This window comes from Strongylocentrotus purpuratus, unplaced genomic scaffold, assembly GCF_000002235.5.
Source record: "Strongylocentrotus purpuratus isolate Spur 01 unplaced genomic scaffold, Spur_5.0 spur5_scaffold_11, whole genome shotgun sequence".
NCBI classification, from domain to species: domain Eukaryota; kingdom Metazoa; phylum Echinodermata; class Echinoidea; order Camarodonta; family Strongylocentrotidae; genus Strongylocentrotus; species Strongylocentrotus purpuratus.
The window spans coordinates 1,715,097-1,733,988 of record NW_022145596.1 but is presented as its reverse complement, the minus strand read 5'-3'; the positions used below and the strand labels follow the sequence as shown (position 1 = coordinate 1,733,988).

Here is an 18,892-nt window from a genome sequence, read left to right as displayed (position 1 = left end):
CAGAAAAGAAAAGGTTAGAATATTATTCAGCCAAGGAAGTTCAAGTTCAAATTCACGGTTTATTTGTCTTTCAGAAATCTCATGTAACAAAATAGAACAGAATATAATCATAACAGTACACAATCAAGCAGTGGCGTAGCGTGGGTCTACACATTAAGGGGGCAATTACATCATGTAGAAGGGGCAGGCGCGTAGCCAGAGTTTGATGTTTGGGGGGGCACATACATGTAATCGATCGAGGTCAAAAAAAGGGGTCTACAAAATTTCAACCGATCCTGGAAATTTTAGGGGGGGCACGTGCCCCCCCGTGCCCCCCCGTGGCTACGCGCCTGAGAAGGGGGAGCACCAATCTTCCTAAGTGGGTGAAGCAGCTGAGGCGCGGATCCACGATTTCTTAGGGGGGGGGGGGGGGGTGGGGTGGGCAAAATTTGAATCATGCGAGCCAAATATTGGTAAAGCAGTAGCGTAATGAGCAAAAGCGTTTAGAGGGGGAGGGGGGAGGGGGGTAGAATCCGCATCACCACTACTCTTCCATCCAGGCCCAGCCGAACGTTTATCAAAGTCGGTAGGGAGGCTATAAAGTATTCACAATTAGGTACACTCAAAAAACTGAGGTGCTAAATGTTGGGTGCTGAGTGAGATTCTGCACTTGAAGTGCCAAAATCAGCACTTGACGGGTTAACTTTAACAAGGAAACCGAAACGTGCTGAATATTTGAGTGCTGAAAACGAGTGCTATAACAATATGCAGCACTTAACATCGAGTGCTGACTGCATAACCTGATCTGATTGGTCGGTTAGTATAATAGCTGTTACCTTGTGAATATTTGTTTTTGAATCAAATTCAGCTAAGAGATTCTTACATTCTTCATTCTCCAGGTCAATACCCAAGGCCTCAAAAGTCTGAATAACTTTGCTCCTTAAACTGTCAACAACATCAGTATTCAAAGCTGTTGCAGCAGATAACACTCTGTTTGTCATAGCATGGGTCATGTTGGTGTTTGATAAAAGAGAACCAATGAAAAATGCAGCTGGTCTCACTATGAACATGACAGACAATGAAAGCGGACAAAATATACAGTTCCTCAGGTAGACAAAGGAACATCCCTTGACTGCTATTATGTAAAATGTGTAAAACAGGTGAATATGCATGTGACACCTGTTCTACACATTTTTACATAATAGCAGTGAAGGGATGTTCCTTGGTCTACCTATGGAACTGTATATTTTGTCCGCTTTCATTGTCTGTCATATTCATAGTGTCTTGTACTGTCATTATGCATTGGTCCATCTTGTTCTTGTAGTAGGCCTATCCTATCATCATCATCATCAAATGCATCATCTGCTGCAGGATTATGCACTTCACCAACAGCAACACCCAAATCAGCATCAACTAGACCCTCCATACCCTGTACAGCTTCAGATTCAGGTTCTTCTTGTGGATGTTGGTTTAATAAATGTTTCCTGTAAGAGTTGAAAGTGGTAAATGACGAAGGACATCCACCTTGACCACATAGGCATATGTTCTGGCTTATTGCAGAACTTTGTCAACATGTGCCTTTACTGCAACAGTGTTTTTTGGTTAAACTGTTAATAAAATACCAACTATATATATAAAGTCATTTATTTGTCTTTTTTTTGTGTGTGAGTGTGACAAAATTGCATAATTTCACTATATATGAAATATAACGCCTGGGGGGTGTTTCACAAATATCCTAAGTTAAACTTATCTCTAAGTTGGACTTAAAAATTATGGAAGGCCATTAGCATCTTTGAAAATATTTTGGAAAAATAATTTTGAAAGGCATAAAATGTTGATTCAAATCATTCATATTTTCTATCATCAAGGAGACTTCATGTTCTGGATGTGGAATTCATAAAAAGTCTAAAATACTTGAATTTCTGCTTTTGAATATATTTCATTTTAAGACTCCAATGGCTGTCCATAATTTTTAAGTCCAACTTAGAGTTAAGTTCTACTTAGGATCTTTGTGAAACACCCCCCTGGAGTGCTAAAACATATAACACCAGTAGTGCTAAACATTACAAAACTGTTGTGTTCTGCACCTAAGTTGTGCAGTTTTTTAGCACTACTAGTGCTATTCAGAGTAGATTGTGGGGTTATTTAGCACCACCTGCCCAACATTCATAGCACTTGAAGTGTTTTTTTAGCACTTTTTAGTGCTTATCTATAGCACTTAAACTAGTGCTGAACTAGCACTTGCACTTGTGCTGAAATAGCACTAGCTGTGCAGTCCCTATGCGAGCACTGAAAAGGTGCTGAATATAGCCCTCCAAGTGCTAAAAATAGCACTACATTTTTTTGAGTGTAGAGTGTAGCGTAAATTGGCCTGGGGTCTAGGGACAAAACCCCGGCGGCGTCATTTTTTTCTGCGGCACGGATTGGGGCTTTTTTTTAAAAAGAGAGGTCTTGATTTAACGCTAACCCTAACCCTATCCCTAACCCTAACCCTAACCCTAACCCTAAACTTTCCCATAGGCTCAACACGCACCTATCCCAATCTGTGCCGCAGAAAAAAATAACGCACCCCGGCGGGGATCAAGGGACGGAACCCCTGGAAACTCAGTTTTAGGCATTGAATTAGTCAGATGAGCATCCAGGGGCCCGCCTTAGGGCCCTAGGTTGAATCCAGGGGATAGAGCCCCGGAAGCTCAGGGGTTTTAGGCATTTAATCACGGTCAGATGCGCATCATGATACCTCATTATTTTGTGACACTGGCAGGTCACTATTCTTTCTTTTTTTTTCTCTTTCTTTCTATTTCTCTTTAATATACTTTTTCTGGGTGGAGCTCGAGCCCCCCGAGCTCCGCCGCTTCGCGGGCCCTTAAATGACTTGTAGGCCTCTAAATAAGCATATTTCTTGCCTGACTGTAAATTTGGGAATTTGTCATTTTCAACAAACGCATAAAAGAAGTATAATTTACTAAAAAGTGAGGAGAACTTCCGAAAAATTATGTAATTTCAGCAACATTTGCAAATTAGTAGTATCGTATTAGACATAAACCAAGTTGGAATTTTATTTGGGGGATATCTGCCCACAGCCCCCTCGATTTTCACCAGTGGCGTTTCTGGCGCTTGGTCTCGTTGGTGGGGGGGGGGGGGGGGGGGGCAAAAGCATATTCCACGCCTGTCATACCGAAACATAACACCCACATCTTGTTCAAAACGTGGGAAGGGGAGGGCTTTCACCAGGCTTTCACACCCGCCGGAAGAATATTCTGATATTTTTGAGTCCACACAGTCCATAATAGCTAAAGTTTCTAAATTCCGAAGAATTTTTACACCTATGGGCTCGAGGGGCTCCTTCTTCATGTTTTGTTCAGTAATGAATAAGGTTAGTAACTATGGGTGTCATCATGGTCATAATACGCTAACTCCCTCGAAACCCGCCCAAAACACTGAGTTTTGTGAATCCTTAACCCATTTCCTACTGGAACCTGGTGGCTCCTGTATGAAAGCCTATGGGAATAAGAGAATTCAGTAATTAACGGGTGAACAGCATATGTCGGCTCTTGCAGGAGCCGTAAGCGTTTATTATTCCTCGTTGATTATATCAAATAGCTATAAGATGTCTAAGATGTCCAGATTATCCAGATACTATAAATTAATAACCATTTTCAATATGATCAGCCTAAATATGTTATGTGTGAAAACAAGTCATTGTCTTTCGTGATATAATAAAGATGTCGGGCTCCAATATTCAATATAATAATGATTACAAGTTGTGTTTTATACCTTTCAGAACCAAAGTGAAAAGATCGGTTGTTTACTAGATCGCTTTTACAAATTTAATACGTAGCAGCTAGTTCTTTGGACAAACATGCCAAGATAGACAACTTGTAATTTTTGTACGATTAAAGTTGTATAGGCGTATACTCCACCCTCTCCATCCTCTAAACATACAGGTACACGACGCCCCCGACGCCCCCTTGTATATGCCAGAGTAATCTAGGTTGAGTTTATTAACCGAGAAGCGTACGGCGTAACGTAACTCGTTGGGCTCGTATTATAAATAGCGGTCCTTACGATTGATGACCCTCAATATAAATTATGAATAGCGACCCTCATCTCATATACTGAAAAGCGGTCCTCATGAATAACGGTCCTTATCTTCATGAACAGTGACCCTCTTCTCCTATTATGAATAGCGGTCCCGGAATTATTGGAAGTTTCACGTTATGAATAGCGGTCCTTAAGGATAGCGGCCAGACCCCGCCTGTATACCCGAGCAGAATCCTATAGTGCTCAACAACAAAGACCCACAGTCTTGGGTAAAGAGGTCTATTATTTGTTTGTTTGTTCAGTTAGTTGTTTTAATTGACAGTGTACTATTAGATATCAGGTGTATAGGATGCTCTGTTTCAAATACAGTCAATTAGACTGCCGAGCAATGAATTATCTCCTGCTTCTTGTCCTAAAACTATATCTTATTGGGTTTTTTTTAACCGGTATCATTTGAATTTCCATTTCCAAGCATTATTTTGAACTGTCCCTAAATTGCTTTCCTTTCTTGAAATGAGACTAAAAGACGTTTCCTATTGGGATATCGAAAGGGCGTGTCTTCCCAGACAAGGAGAAAGACCTCCTCCGTACCTTTAGGGACTAGCATGCGACGGTCCACATGTTTTCCAGACACCCCCTAACGAGGGTCTCTTCTCAAGCCAAAATATACCGGTACCCTATAAGATTTTACGTGTTTTTTTTCCTGAATTCACACCGTATTTCAAAAGAGAGTATCCCTAAACAAGTATTGTAAAATTGTATCACCTTGAGTATTTTGAAGGGCGATATGACTACCATTTAAGTTGTTGACAATGTGAAACAAATCAAATTGCGCTTCTGATGTAAAGTTCACAATGTAAACATTTATTTCAAAAGAGAAGCAATAACATCAACCTGTACACTTCCAAACGGGTTTATTGCACATCCATCACAGCTCCTTTCCTTAAAGAAAAAAAAAGGAAATACATTTCAAATTTGATCTATTTCATTTATTACATGGTATAGTAGTATACAAAAAGTACACAATGTGCAATGAACAGTTACTATCTTACAATGCAAAACAAAATATAAGGGACCAGCTATGAAGGCGTGAGACTTGGTAGGTCTGGGTCGGTATCGTGGGCATCCATCTTGATCTACTGATGTTCATACCAGCAGGCGCAGGCGGCGGCCGGTATAGTCTTGCCAAAGGGCGATTATTACTACTTTTTCCCCGGATCTGGCCCTGAGGGCTAGAAAAATAACCCGTACAGCAGAATTTGGAACATTTTGAAAAAGTAACCTTTTTCTTGAAAATGGCCCCAAATAGACGTTTTTTAATGTGGCACCGCACGGACTGCGTCCAATCTCAGCTATAGGGGGGGGGGGGAGGGGGACCCAAATTTGATTTTATGTGACCAAATAGTGGTAAGCAGTGGTGACCCGCAGTGGCGTTATGAGCAAACATGTTGTGGGGGGGGGGGGCAGACAGACAGAAAATCCGCATCACCCCACTCTTACATGCAGGTCCCGCTGAACGTTTTTCCAAAGTGGGTGGGGGCAGGAAGTTAACGTCGTTAAAGTGGGTGTGGGGTGCGACAACCCCCACCTGTCAGGATATTGTCGGTAAAATTGCGCTGCCGTCGGGAAAAATGAGAAAATGGGAAGGGAAAAAAAAGAGGGAAAAGAAAATGAAAAGTAGGGAAAAGAAAAGGAAAGAGAAAAAAAGAGGGAGGGGAGGAACAAGGAAATAAAGAAAAGAAATGAAAAAAGGAAAAAAGAAGAACAAAGATAAAAAGGAAACCAAAGAAACGGGGGTTCGGATCGAGAGGAGAGAGAGAGAGGGGGGGGGGGGGTAAGAGCATGAGAGAGGAGGGGTGGGAGTAAAAGAGAGAGGGGTTGTCGTCTGGTGACGTCTCGTCGAGGTAGCAAGAAAGATACGCAGTTTGAAGTTGGTGAGATGTTTAATGTCGATGACTTTTTATCCGCTGTGACGACTTTGAGAGACACAATAGCTATAATACTTGTATTTTCTCGTAGTTTTACCTTCCTATAATATCAGCAAAAGAAATCAGAGGTTTAAAATTTTCGGGGAAACTGAATTCAGACAAGGATAAGAGTCGAGAACAGTAGGCATACAACGGATAATTTAAGGAAACGTCAAAGCTTCCGAGCTACACGCGGGAGGGAGGGGGGGGGGGGGTGGGGACTGAATTCAGACAATTAGGGTTAAAAATCGAAAACGATACAACGAATCGTCTTCTTTTTATAATGATTTAATGAAACGTGAGCAAATAAAAACAAACGATCAGCCAGACGATCAGCCATGCACAAAGAAGACGAAAGACTTAATGCATGGCTGATCGTCAACGAAACGGTGTTAAGTCTTTTGTCAACTCTGCATGTAAAATGCTACGGCAGGCAACCAGTGAAAACGAATTCGTTTAATCAAATTATGGACATGCTAGCATTACTTTAAACAAAGAGATCTTGTTTTATTCCTGGCTCATTTCTCCTGATTAAGGTATCATATGAAAGGGCAAAAAAGGGAACTTTCTAGAAAATGTGATTTTCTCTTTGAAATTCAGAAACCGCCCGCCAAAAGACTTATTGGTATACCCTCTCTTCAAATTATTTTTAATCACTCATGCGTGAAATATGCATCATAATATGATTTGCATCAAATGAAAGAAGAGGATCTAAGCTTTACAAAATTAATGTGTGTCATTTATAAATTATAATTGTGATAAAGTTATGATAAAACATCGATAATTCTCGGTTCGAGGACAAATCTCGGAAATTATGCCATTTCAGCAACATTTGTAATTCACCGGTATCGAATTAGAAATAATCCACATTTGAATTTGAGGGGAGGGGCAACTGCAACCCCCCCCCCCCCCCCCATCAACACGCCAGTGGGTCCTACAGCTCCCTTGTTAGCGGGGAAAATCGCAACTGACTTCCCCTACCTTTCTTCTTTCTCTTTTTTGCTTTCTCTTTTTCTCTTCCTCTTTTTTGTTCCCTTTTAGCTGTCATCTCTCCCTTCCTTCTCTCATTTTTAATTGGCGGGGGGGGGGGGGGTGAGAGGCAAGGGCCTTTTGCACCCCCCCCCCCGATCCACAACTTCTTTCTTTTCTTCTTCCTTTTTTTTCATCCCCATATCTCCTCGTTTCCTTTTTCTTTCCCTTTCGATCCTTCCTTCTCTCTTATTTTGTTGATGGGGGTGGGGAGGTAACAGCCTGGGAGGCAAGGCCCTTTCGGCTCCCCCGATCTCCTTCTTCCACCTTTTCTTTTCTTCTTCCTCTTCTTTCTTTTCTTCTTCCTCTTCTTTCTTCCCCCCCCCTCTCTCTCTTTTTGTTATGGGGGGGGGGGGGAGACCCGCTCGGCACCCCCTGGATCCGCGCCTGGGATGAGGAGTGAAACAAGCCAACTAAATATAGGGGGAAGGTTCGGAGGCGCCCTCTCTCTCTCTCTCTCTCTCTCTCTCATTAGACGGGGGGCACGTATCATATGTCCTATGCCCCTGTATGATGTGGCAACAATTATTCGATTTTACCCGATAAATAAATAAAACAAATAAAACAAATAAATACAAGTTTATTAAGAACGTCGTATAAATGAAAATAACACATTCAACGTTGCAATTTTATCGTTGAAAATGAAGCTCGAAATAGATATCACGTAATACAAAAGAGAACAAAGGGGAAAGAGATGGAATAATATAAATACGCAATCAAATATGACAGCTAAGCTGACTGTTAACTACTTCAATGTTTAAAACTAATTAACATTTAGGCATGGACACGAGGGTAGTAAGTTGTAGAATGTAAAATGAAGAATTAGCACAAACATTGAAAGAAAAAAATAGTGTTTGGCAAAGGAAAAGTTTTAATATCTATTTATGTTAAAAACAATACGATCAGAAAAATTGTATCCGTGCAGGGTATGGACAACCCTAAATCAAACCTTAGAAGAATGATTTTTAAGAGATATTAACAAATGCACCATTTTCACCACTTATTTATAATCCTTCTTCCAGTTACGTGGACGTAACACCATTGAATTTTTTAAAAAATCGTCTGCTGAATGTTGTTTATCAGTAGTTAATAGGGTTTTAAGCCTCGGTCACAAATGCAATTACGAACTGCTACGAACGCCGTATGAACGATTTTCAGACAATGGAAATTCGGGAAGACAATGAAAAAACAGGGAGATTCGTACGAAATTATCGTTCGTACGAACCTTTGTGACCGTAGCATTAGATAGGTCACGATATTGCGTTTGTATTTGATGAATTGAGGGAAGAGGACACTTTTTTTTTTTTTTTTTGGAGTCCAAAAAAAATTCGCAACGACTCGATCAGCCAGCCGAAAAGCCCCCGAAAAGTCGCTCAGTGGGGGCCGGTAAGAGGACACAAAAAAAAAAATCAAAAGGGGGGGGGGGGTTCACAAAAAAACATACACAAAAAAAAACGCAAGGGGGGTTAACCCCAACCCCCCCCCCCCCCCCCCTCCCCTGCGTGCGCGCTAGCTGCCGGGGACTCTTATTTTATTCTAGGGACACAGAACGTAGGACCTATCTTTCATTTAAATACATGTCTCAAAATTTAGAAATAAAATGTACCCTAATCCAGTTATTAATATTCAATAGTATTTTCCCCGTTTTATTGAAGCTACTTTGTTCATTGTTGTGTGTGGAAATGTTGATATAAATTCGATTAAATTCAATAAACGATACTACGACAACGGCGGTCTGTACTCTGGAAGAAGGAGAAGACAGTGTGCGGTTACTTTGATACTGCGATACACCTGTATTTATTTGTACATTAGCTTAGTGAATAAAAGGGGCGGGTCTTGGTCGAATACATTAAGTATAGGTTTACCTTATTCAAGTAATTTCCTTTTATCTATCAACATAATTCTTTATTCTATGTATTCGTAAACCATAATATCTCAATTTATTTTTTATTTACTCTATTGATATGTATATATAGTTTTTGATGTATGTACAATTTATTTTTAAAGCTATTCAGAGCATAACCCCCTATATAAGAATGGACGATTCCGTACCAAACAATTTGTGTAGCAACCATTCATCGCTGAGTAAGCCGAGACGACAGAGGCACGTTGTTGACGTACATGTAGGACCGGGAACAAAATGCACATACGTTCAATTTCCATGTAAACAGTTGAACTCCAGGCGGCCAGGCCAGGCTAGTTTTATCGGATACGACCGCTCCGTGTTTTGACCATATTGTTCCAACACTTGCTTTGAATTAAATTGTCTTTTGCAGACTGGATCTTGCTGTAATGTGAGGAATTTTATGGTAAGCAGTACCTACCGTTACTTGTAATCCCTTGTGCGTTTGTTCAGTTTGCCATTTTTCATCTAAATCTTGACTTGGATTTAGAATATACGCTGTGCCTGTGGCTGTGCTTTTGTTTTTTATGATATTATTCAAGGGAGCCTTAAACGGCACCCATAGGGTCCCACGGAGAGGTAGGTAAACAACAACTAAAATGTGTCCAAAATCACATTTTCCCGCACCCGACCAATATTGGACAGTGGCTTTGATAAATTTTGTTGTAATTGTAGTCCTAATTACCTCCTGAATTTAAAAACAAGAGGTAAAAATAATAAAATAAAAGCAATTTTCTTACCAGACCGATACAGCTCAGCTCCCTTTTCACATGTACTGTGTGAATTCACGATCTCTACACAATGGTGATGACCTCTGACTGGCATTTCGTAAATGTGCTGCTTCCATATAATGCGCTGAATAACACTGAAGCCTCCACAACCTCGTGGCAAGTCTTATAAGAAATAATGTGACGATTGAAGCAAATAGGCTGGGAAGGTACTGATGCATCAATTCTTTTTCTCAGGATCATTAGACAGGATCAGTGAAAGAACATCTGTTTGGAGTCAGAAGGGACTTAATTCGTTGACCTCTATAATGTAACACAGAGTTAATGTCCGTCTGGCTCTAAATAGATGAAATGTCAAACACGACAATGTATGGTGCATCGTATGCTTACATACAGTACATGTAAGCCTATTATTAGTTGAACATTTTTGTTTGAAATCTAAAATACATAGACCAGTAAAAGCAACACAAGTATAACAGATGAATACACATACATGTAGATGGAAATTGAAATTTATTGTCGATTGTGCTCCACTGCTCCTTGGACAATATATGTCCAATTTTACAAAATAAATCTACATATTATATACATGATATTACGCATCCACAAAATTTAAGCACCGTAATCAAGACATCCACAGCTTCATGTATTTTCCCCTCTCTTTTCAATGATGATGTTGAATACTGTGAGAAGAACACACAAAATTCCACCTACTGGTATTTCAGACCAGCTCAGTATTGAGTAGACCTCTCCAGATTTAGTTTGAGCAGGGTTTATTCTAATATGATTGAGTACATATTGAGTCAGGATTCCACAACTATTCTGAAAATCAGGGGAAACTGTAAAAATGAGTTGCCTTTTTTCCATCAAGGAAATTTGAGAAAAGTCCCCTAAATCAGTCTCTTGCATGCTGCCTAATGTCCAAACAGCGTATCCACTGCATGAAAATTGGCTTTAGTAGCATTTTAAAATATCTTCTTTATTGATCCTGGAAGTTCCAAACTCAATCAGGAAAAAAATTTAGGGAAAAAATGAAATGTTGGGAACTCTGTGTGGTGACCCCAGTCACATTGTCTCGTTTAAATGGGATCAGATATTTGCTTTTTCATTTATTCTTTTAATAATAATAATAATAATAGTCTGTTCTTGTATAGCACATAATACTTAGTCTCTATGCGCTTCCAAAGAGCTTCAGAAATTATTACCCTAGCTTTAGCTCCGGCTACCGATATCGGCGCACAGTGATTTTCAAGGAATAATCCTACCAGGTACCCATTTACCTCACCTGGGTTGAGTGTGGCAAATGTAGACTAATGTCTTGCCAAAGGACATAATAGTGCCGCAGTGGGAATTGAACCGCGTACCTCAAGATCCACAGTCCGGTGACATATCCACTCGACCATGACACCTATTGAGAGAAACTTCCTTGTAAAAAACATTCCAAAGACTGATAAATACAAAAAATACATACCTACATCAAAATTGACAAGGAAACAAAATTTGAGATTAGAAATGAAGAAGAATTGTTAAACATGTTGCATTTCAAATTGATGATAAACAAACAAACTCCCAATTATAAAGTTAAGAGAGAAAAGGAGAAATGAAAAGGAACTACAATGTACACTGTAGCTGGGGAGGACAAGAGAGAAGAGACAGGAAAAAGAGCGATCTGTGGAGACAAAGAAAAATATAAGAGTGACATTTCATTTGCTTAAACTTTACATATAAATTTAGGCATGTATTTCCCGACCTAGACCTTCGTTAGCAGCACTAGTGGTTTTCTGATAACCCATTGACTACTGAATCCTTTCATTGCCATAGGCTTAATACATGATCCTCCCAGTTCCCATAGACGATGGGTTAAGGTACGTTGCATTATATATGAGAGCAGAGTGATGTGTTTGTGCTCCAAGCTATCAAGAAGCTATTAATTTCACTGATGACAAGGACAATATAGTCATGTTTGAATGAACTACCCTGGAACTTTCAAGTCCGATTACCATGGTAATGACATGCGTGCATTAGTTTGCAAAGTGTAATCAGTTACCTGGGTTTTCCCTTCTTTGCCCTTCAATCCCCATCTCAAGTTATTTTTGCTCTCTCTCTCTCTCTTTCTCTACCTCTCTTTTTCTCACTCTTTCTCTCCCTCTCTCTCCCCCTCTCTCGCTCTCAATCATGCTATGTTTTCCAATATTCATATTCTCACCCACTCTCTTCTCTCTGCCTGTCTCTCTCTCTCTCTCTCTTTCTCTCTCTCTTTCTCTTCTGTCGTCATCTCCAAGTCCCTCTTTCCAGCTCTTTGCTGTCCATTTCACTTCGTGTGAACATTTCTCAATGTGCCTCCCCTTTTCTCTCGTCCTTTCTTATCCTCCGTTTTTCTTCAAAACCTCTCTGATTATCTACAATGTAAAATCAGTCGACACATCGACTTCAAATGGATGCATTGCATACTCCCAGCATCGACCAGATTGTTATCCTATCAAAAAATGCTTAAAGGTTTTGGGCTTGTATGTACATTGTAGCTATAAAGGCACTAAAGACAATTCATTTTCCATATTGCAAGTGATTCTGCAAAAATCTGTAAAAGATATGTAGCTGTAAATCTAATGATAATAAAGATAGTTTGTTTTATAATGTGTATATCACAATTGTGCTTCCAAAGTGGAAATTATCACTCTCGCTTTATTTGAGTTGAGGTTACACATTTTGAGAAAAACTTGACAACATGCATTCAATCATATTATTGTATGCAGTATTAAAATTTAAAAATTTCAGTTAAATATTCAGGAATTTATCAAATCTGTTGAAAATCACATATTTATTCTACAGTGTACATACATTAAATAAATGTATGTACACTGTACATGTAGGATAAAGCCCAGCGCATACTATACAATCCCTCTTGAAAGAAATTTAGAATAGATATGGAATTCTAAACAAACATCGTCTTCCAGATTTAAATTTTAAATAATGATAAGAATACTAATGAATGGAATTTTTGGTACATTTAAGCTATCTCGTCAGAGTAGTACTAAATCGGCTTTAAATCGTATACAATCACACCACTGGTCTGACGTCAATATGATTCTGAACCGATTTAGATATTCCTCCTTGAAGGATGCATGAAAAGCTGAAATCCATTGAAATTTAGACTTGGTTAATTATATAACTGTTCAGATCCTTGATCATCAAGGTTTTAGAAGTTTGAATGATCTTATCAAATCCTAACAACTCAGTTCTCCCAACATTGGATTGGAGTCAGATCATATGCAGGTGTATAGTGTCTGTTAGGCTTTAACAAACCCAATGCACACACATTAACCACGAAAATGGGAATACTTCTTCCATTGATTTGCATCATAGGCCCAACTTTTCATGATTATTTGTTCATCTGGCAAGTGTAATTTATTTGTACTCTTGAGAAATCAATTTTGTTCAGTGTTGTATGGTAGTTTTTGTATGACTTATTAACACTGAAAATGAATTGCAAGTGGTTTTTATTTCAGAATAATGTACTTAGCAGGCTTAGAAATAAGGTGATCACTAGATGGAGAAGAAATCGACAGGTGTAATTATGTAACATGTTATTAATTAAGAAGGATTTCTATGAATTGATGGACTGTTTTGTGGATATGATATCATACTACAGTTCTTCAGGGAAGATATATATATGCCCTCTCATTTCCTGCCACGTATTTAAGGCTTGGTGATTATACGCTGGTTGCCATGGTAAATGACCTTTCAGGTCTGATATTGGAGCAGGGGAGTGCGTCTTAGAAATGGGACAAAAACAAGATATCTGTTACTGGAAATAATCTCAGAAAGAGAACGGTTGTTTGGATTTTTAGACGGATGGAAAGTGACTCTCAGAGGGTAGCATGTAGTATAGATTACACATTAGTGTATCATAAAAATAAGAAGAAAAAAAGAAAGATGTTTAATATCGATGATACTGGTTTAAACTGACCTTTCATTGATTTGTATTTTGATATCTAATCGTATGATGCTATTCTTTTGAAATTAAGGCAAACAAAGTATGGGGCAAGGTATGGGGGGGGGGGGGATCTCACTCCTTGCTTTATACATGTAAGTTTGTACTGATCAACTTTTTGACTTCATATATGTACAAAGTCACTGTGCAAATTTAGAATTGAATACTGTCCATGGAGTTAGATCTGCATAATTTATATCATATTTCAGTCGAGGACTTTAAATGCACACAATAAAATTCAAAATAGAGTATAAGTGATTACATTTTGGAATTTGAACTACATGTACATGTAGATGTATTTCAGTTGAGTACATGTATTTAAGATGGACAACTTAGAATTACAAAACAGGAGTGTGTGTTGTTACATTTGATCCCGTTTTCACCATGGAATCAAATTGTAAGTCCACGCCTTACCTTTGCAGTACTCCTTGTTGCTTTGTTGTTTTGTTGTTGATCAGGGAGATGGCCGGGAGTAATTTCTCTCTGGCTTGATACCTGATGCCCATTAGTATGGACCTGTATTCACCATGTCATTTGATACCCTTGGTCAATCACTTGGACTGTATCGTTCTCTGCAGGACCGTTTGCACTGACGTTTAGAACCCAGTAGCACAGAATGTGATGCTGTACAAAGATGGCCTGTGAGGACAAGCTTTTGCCTATGATCCATAAAAATCGTTAAAAACACTAGCCTTAAAAGGTTTCCCTTCAAAAAGCCTACCCTGTATTTTCTGCATTATTTTTTTTACATGTATACCATTTCAATTTCCCTTTTGTTACTAAAATCTTCTTCCTTATTGTAAAGCACCCCATCCATCTACTTGAACCGTCTTCATCATACCCATCATTTAGATCAGCAAAATTTATCTATGCAGTTTTCTTAGCTAGCTACAACAATGAATAAAATTCATAATTCAAGTTGCATCTTCTATACATAATACAGAAATTTGGTTTTCAATGATTTGATTAAAGGGGCGATACATAATTCATTTTTTTTCCTAGTCTGAATGTTATATAAAGAAATACGGTATTGTTAAGTTGGAGACAGGTTTGTCCCCCATTTTGAACAAAAACTTGATTAAAAAAATGGCCCACTAACTGTGTGAACATTGTAAATGTTTCCAAGGAAAACCATAAAACAGGGTGGGGCCTATGGTAGGCATTGCAAGCATTGATGTGACTAGTTAACTGTTAACTGCATGGACCCTTGACTTGAGCAATGACCATTATGTAAGCTGAAACAGAAAAGAAAATGTAACAAAGAAATGTATAAAGAAAATAATGTTTTCATAAATACATTTCTTTGTCAACTAGTAACTTGGGTATACCCAATTTGCTAAATAATTCTTATCTGATACTTCATTTAAAAAAAAAATTCTTTAAATTTGCTCTCATGTAAATGCCTCACTATTCCCATCTATCAGTACAAAAAGCTTGGATCTGACGATGAAATTCATAGGCCTAAATCATTATCATGATTAACGTTGAACGACAACAGGTAAGAAGCCAAGCATAATTGAGTGAGAGCATGAGTAGGATTGTTTACAAGTCACTGCCTTCATATGTGATTATATCCAAGCCTGTTGGAGTGGAAACAATCATTACAGCTAAGTGAGCTTTCACTGTCGTTGAAAGAGAATGTTATCGCTGCTTATTCATGTGACATTTTTGCGATAGGATAAAATGAAATGTTGTCGAGGGAGACAGTGGGTTGTTATGAATTCTTTTCAGTAGATTAGAGCCCGTGTTGTACAATGTTTGTGTTTTGAGCCCTGAAAAGTATCAAAACAAAGAAAGATGCAGCTGGTCATCCCAGTTGAAACATTACTTTTTTTTACAGAAAAATATATGAATTTATACCAAACTTTTATATTACTCATGTGCCTTTCAAAGTAAATATCGAGTATCCCTACATGTACATCTATCCTATAATGATACATTAATATATTTCTAATGGCAATTAATGTATCTGCTCTTAAATTGCAACCCTGGTATTTGAAGATGATGATGTTAATTGGATACCATCAAGTGAAGGCTTAATAGACCCGTTTATTAGTAAATATATTCCAATTTATGGAATATGAAATATTTAATTTAAATTTCAAACAGGTAAGATGAATTACTCTGCCATACTGTACCAGATAGACTAAACTTTCAGATTGTCATGAAGTAATTGTAGAAAATTGATGCATGCATGAAATTGAATTATAAATTTGAATTGCAATTGTTAAAAGTGATCTGTAATACAGTTGAAGAAGCATGCAGTGGATAAACCGTTTATAAAACTATACTGCAAAAGTACTTACTGTATGTAAGTACGCCAATAGAAACATCAAGTTGAGTTGAGTTTATATTTTTTTAAAGTAGAATAATGGCAAAATATTTACAAGAGGCCATGTTAAGAAACGAGTGGATACACAGTAAGGTGAGGAAATCTCCATGGATATATGTTACATGAATGTATAGATATCTCAATTGTATTGTAGAAGATTGTGCAATGTGTAATATTGCTAATGTAATTTGTGCACAGAAATACCAGTGTCTCACTTGCATCCAATCTATATATGTATGCATTTTCTCTAGTGTATTGTCCGTCATCAAGATGATTAAAAGCTAATTAATCAAATGATTTAAGCACGCTCCCGCTAATACCACTGAGAGGCTTTAATAGCACCCATGTATCATCATCTACTTTCCCTCATCTTCCTACCGTAACCTAGCAACCACAAATACTTGCTCGACACAGACAACAATGTCACAAGTTGTAAAATTGGATGCAGTTCTTTGATGTTCCTTCAATATAATGTATACATTTAAACAAGAGAGAGAGAGAGAGAGGGGGGGGGGGGGGAGGGAGAGAGGGAGGGGGGGGGGGGAGAATAAGTATGGTTGTTAGGTAGGGACCCACAGTATTCTTGTCGACCATATTGCTGCTGATTAAGATGTGTTTGATTTGCCAAGGCCATGTAAAGTGTGGATATCCGCCATCGTACGATGATTCCCAACATGTGCAAATATCGTTTAATTGAAATTAATCATGAAATCGTTAATGCTAGACAATGATAATGTATAGTATAAAGATCTGCCAGGGACATTGTTAGAGACCTGCATATGAACCCCCTTACATATTATCTCTTTTTTTTCCTCTCTCTTTCTCTCTTTCTCCATCTATGTTTTCTCTTTGCTTTTAGGGCGAGAATTGGTCCACGTTTTCTCAATGATTTGACTGAACATTATTTCTCAACTTTAGAATTTTTTTTATCACTCTTTCCTTGTTTGTTTCTGTTTATCATAGCCTCTGCCTTCTTTTTGATATTTACTCTATCACTTTGATGCTATTCTACCTTTCTTTATCTTGTACATGTATTTCAACCCCCTCCCTCTCTTCCTCCCCCTCTCCCTCTTCCACTCTCCCCTGTCTTCCTCTCTCACACACTCTTCCTCTTCCTCTCTCTCTCTCCCTCTCTCTTTGTCCTCTAACATTTTCCTTTTATTTCCATTTCTCTATCTTTTTCCCACTTTCTCCTCGGCTCTCTTTCCCCCACTCATCCCCTCATCCCCTCTTCCTATCTTTCTCATTTCCTCTTCATTTTCATCTCTCTCAACCCCCCCCCCCTCTTTAAATCACTTTCTCTCATTTTTGTCTTTCTTCCTCTCACACTGTCTTCAGCTCTCTCTTGCTCTTCACCTCTTTGTTTCTTTTCACTATCTCACTCTCTTCATAAGTTCATATTCTGTTTTACAATGCTCTATCTCTGCATCCCTTTCCATTAAAGATTGATAGTTCCTTGTTGAGAGTCCCTGACTCACTTATCACCTACATGTACGTGTGTATCACGTCCCTCCTGAGTAGGAAACAATGAATCTGGTTAGCCTGAAGCACCATCCATCAGTGCCTTACAAGGGTGTACACACCAATTACCATATGGTGGATATGTGTAGAAGATGCATCACTTCAGAGTCGAGGCTAATTCAGACACGATACTTTTAAAATGGCTGACATTTGCTCTGGCGACAACAATTGCTCCAGGCTTTATTTGTCAAATTGAAAGGAAAGGTAGTGATCAGGATTTAGGTTAGGTTTATAGGATAAGGGTTAGGTACAGTGTTTGGGCTAGGGTTGAAGTTGTGAATTTAGATTTAGTAGGTAATTGATCACAGAGGAATTGTCGCTGGAGCATGCATGCCACAAGTTGTAAACCACCTTAACCTGTTGACAACTGAATATATTCATTGCAATAGGCGTAATACAGAGGCCACTCTGTGCCAGGAGGCAATGGGTTAATAAGTTAATGCATAAAGAAATAAATGATGACGTACTTCTATTTGTTATAAAATAAGTCATCTTTAGCAGAGTTTAAGTTAGATTAAGCTAATTTATTCATTTATTTGTAACAAACTGTAATTTTAATTTTGTAACGTGACATAGCATAACATATTGTATAATTGTGTACTGAATGATATTGTGTACTTGTGGTGCTGTTGTCCCGGCTTTATTTTGTGTAAGGATATTGCTTCACTTAATGGCTGCTGGGACAACAGCACCACTGCGCCTAGAAACAATGTATTAGGCGCGTTATAAATGTGATCTATTATTATTATAAAAGATTGACTAGAGGTATACAGAGGTAGAGTAACCAGTGGTTACAGTGTATACAGTGACAGTGACTATACCCACTGGTTGATATGAATTGTAAGTCTCTGTATTTGTTTCTTCTTCAATGTACACTGTATAGTATTTTGTCTTATATATCTTAACAGGGCTTTAAAGAGGGTGTACCCCTTAAACAAGGCTTAACATATAAGTTAGGAAAATGTATAAACCTAAAAAGTATCATTTGAGAAATTTCTATGAGAACTAAAAAATGTCTTTAGTAAAATCATATGGACTGCGTAATTGTATTGAATTTTTAATAGATCATTTAATGATGTGAGCTGTGGTACACCAAATATAAGGCTTGTGATTCCTCTGTAGAGTCATTGATTGATTCTTAACAAAAATCAATCTGACAAATTGATTTTGTCTGCAAAATTAATTTTAGAATTGATTCTTGTCCAGGAAATCATTGTTGAGTAATTGAGAATTATTGATTTTTGTTACAGATTCACATTTGTTAGACTTCATATTCTGTAACTGACATCATTTTGTTGGAGGAAAAATGCTTACTTTGTCAATATACAGAAAAACATGTATATTTCATAAATAAGGACAGAGTATTGTTATCTCTAGTAGATGTAAACTCCTTTCACT

At 38.2% G+C, this 18,892-nt stretch overlaps 1 protein-coding gene across 3 annotated transcripts in view; it reads left to right on the top strand.

The window, feature by feature from the left end:
- Nucleotides 1-9,088: 9,088 nt before the first annotated feature.
- The window catches only part of LOC100890478 (serine/threonine-protein phosphatase with EF-hands 2), a 38,684-nt gene continuing 28,880 nt past the window's right edge, over nt 9,089-18,892 (top strand). For 2 of the 3 annotated variants that reach the window (XM_030980318.1, XM_030980317.1), the window contains exon 1: nt 9,090-9,328. The gene's annotated coding sequence lies outside the window, so the exon portion shown is untranslated. Of the gene's footprint in view, nt 9,329-18,892 lie in introns of all 3 variants that reach the window. The other variant, XM_030980316.1, reaches the window with a different exon arrangement.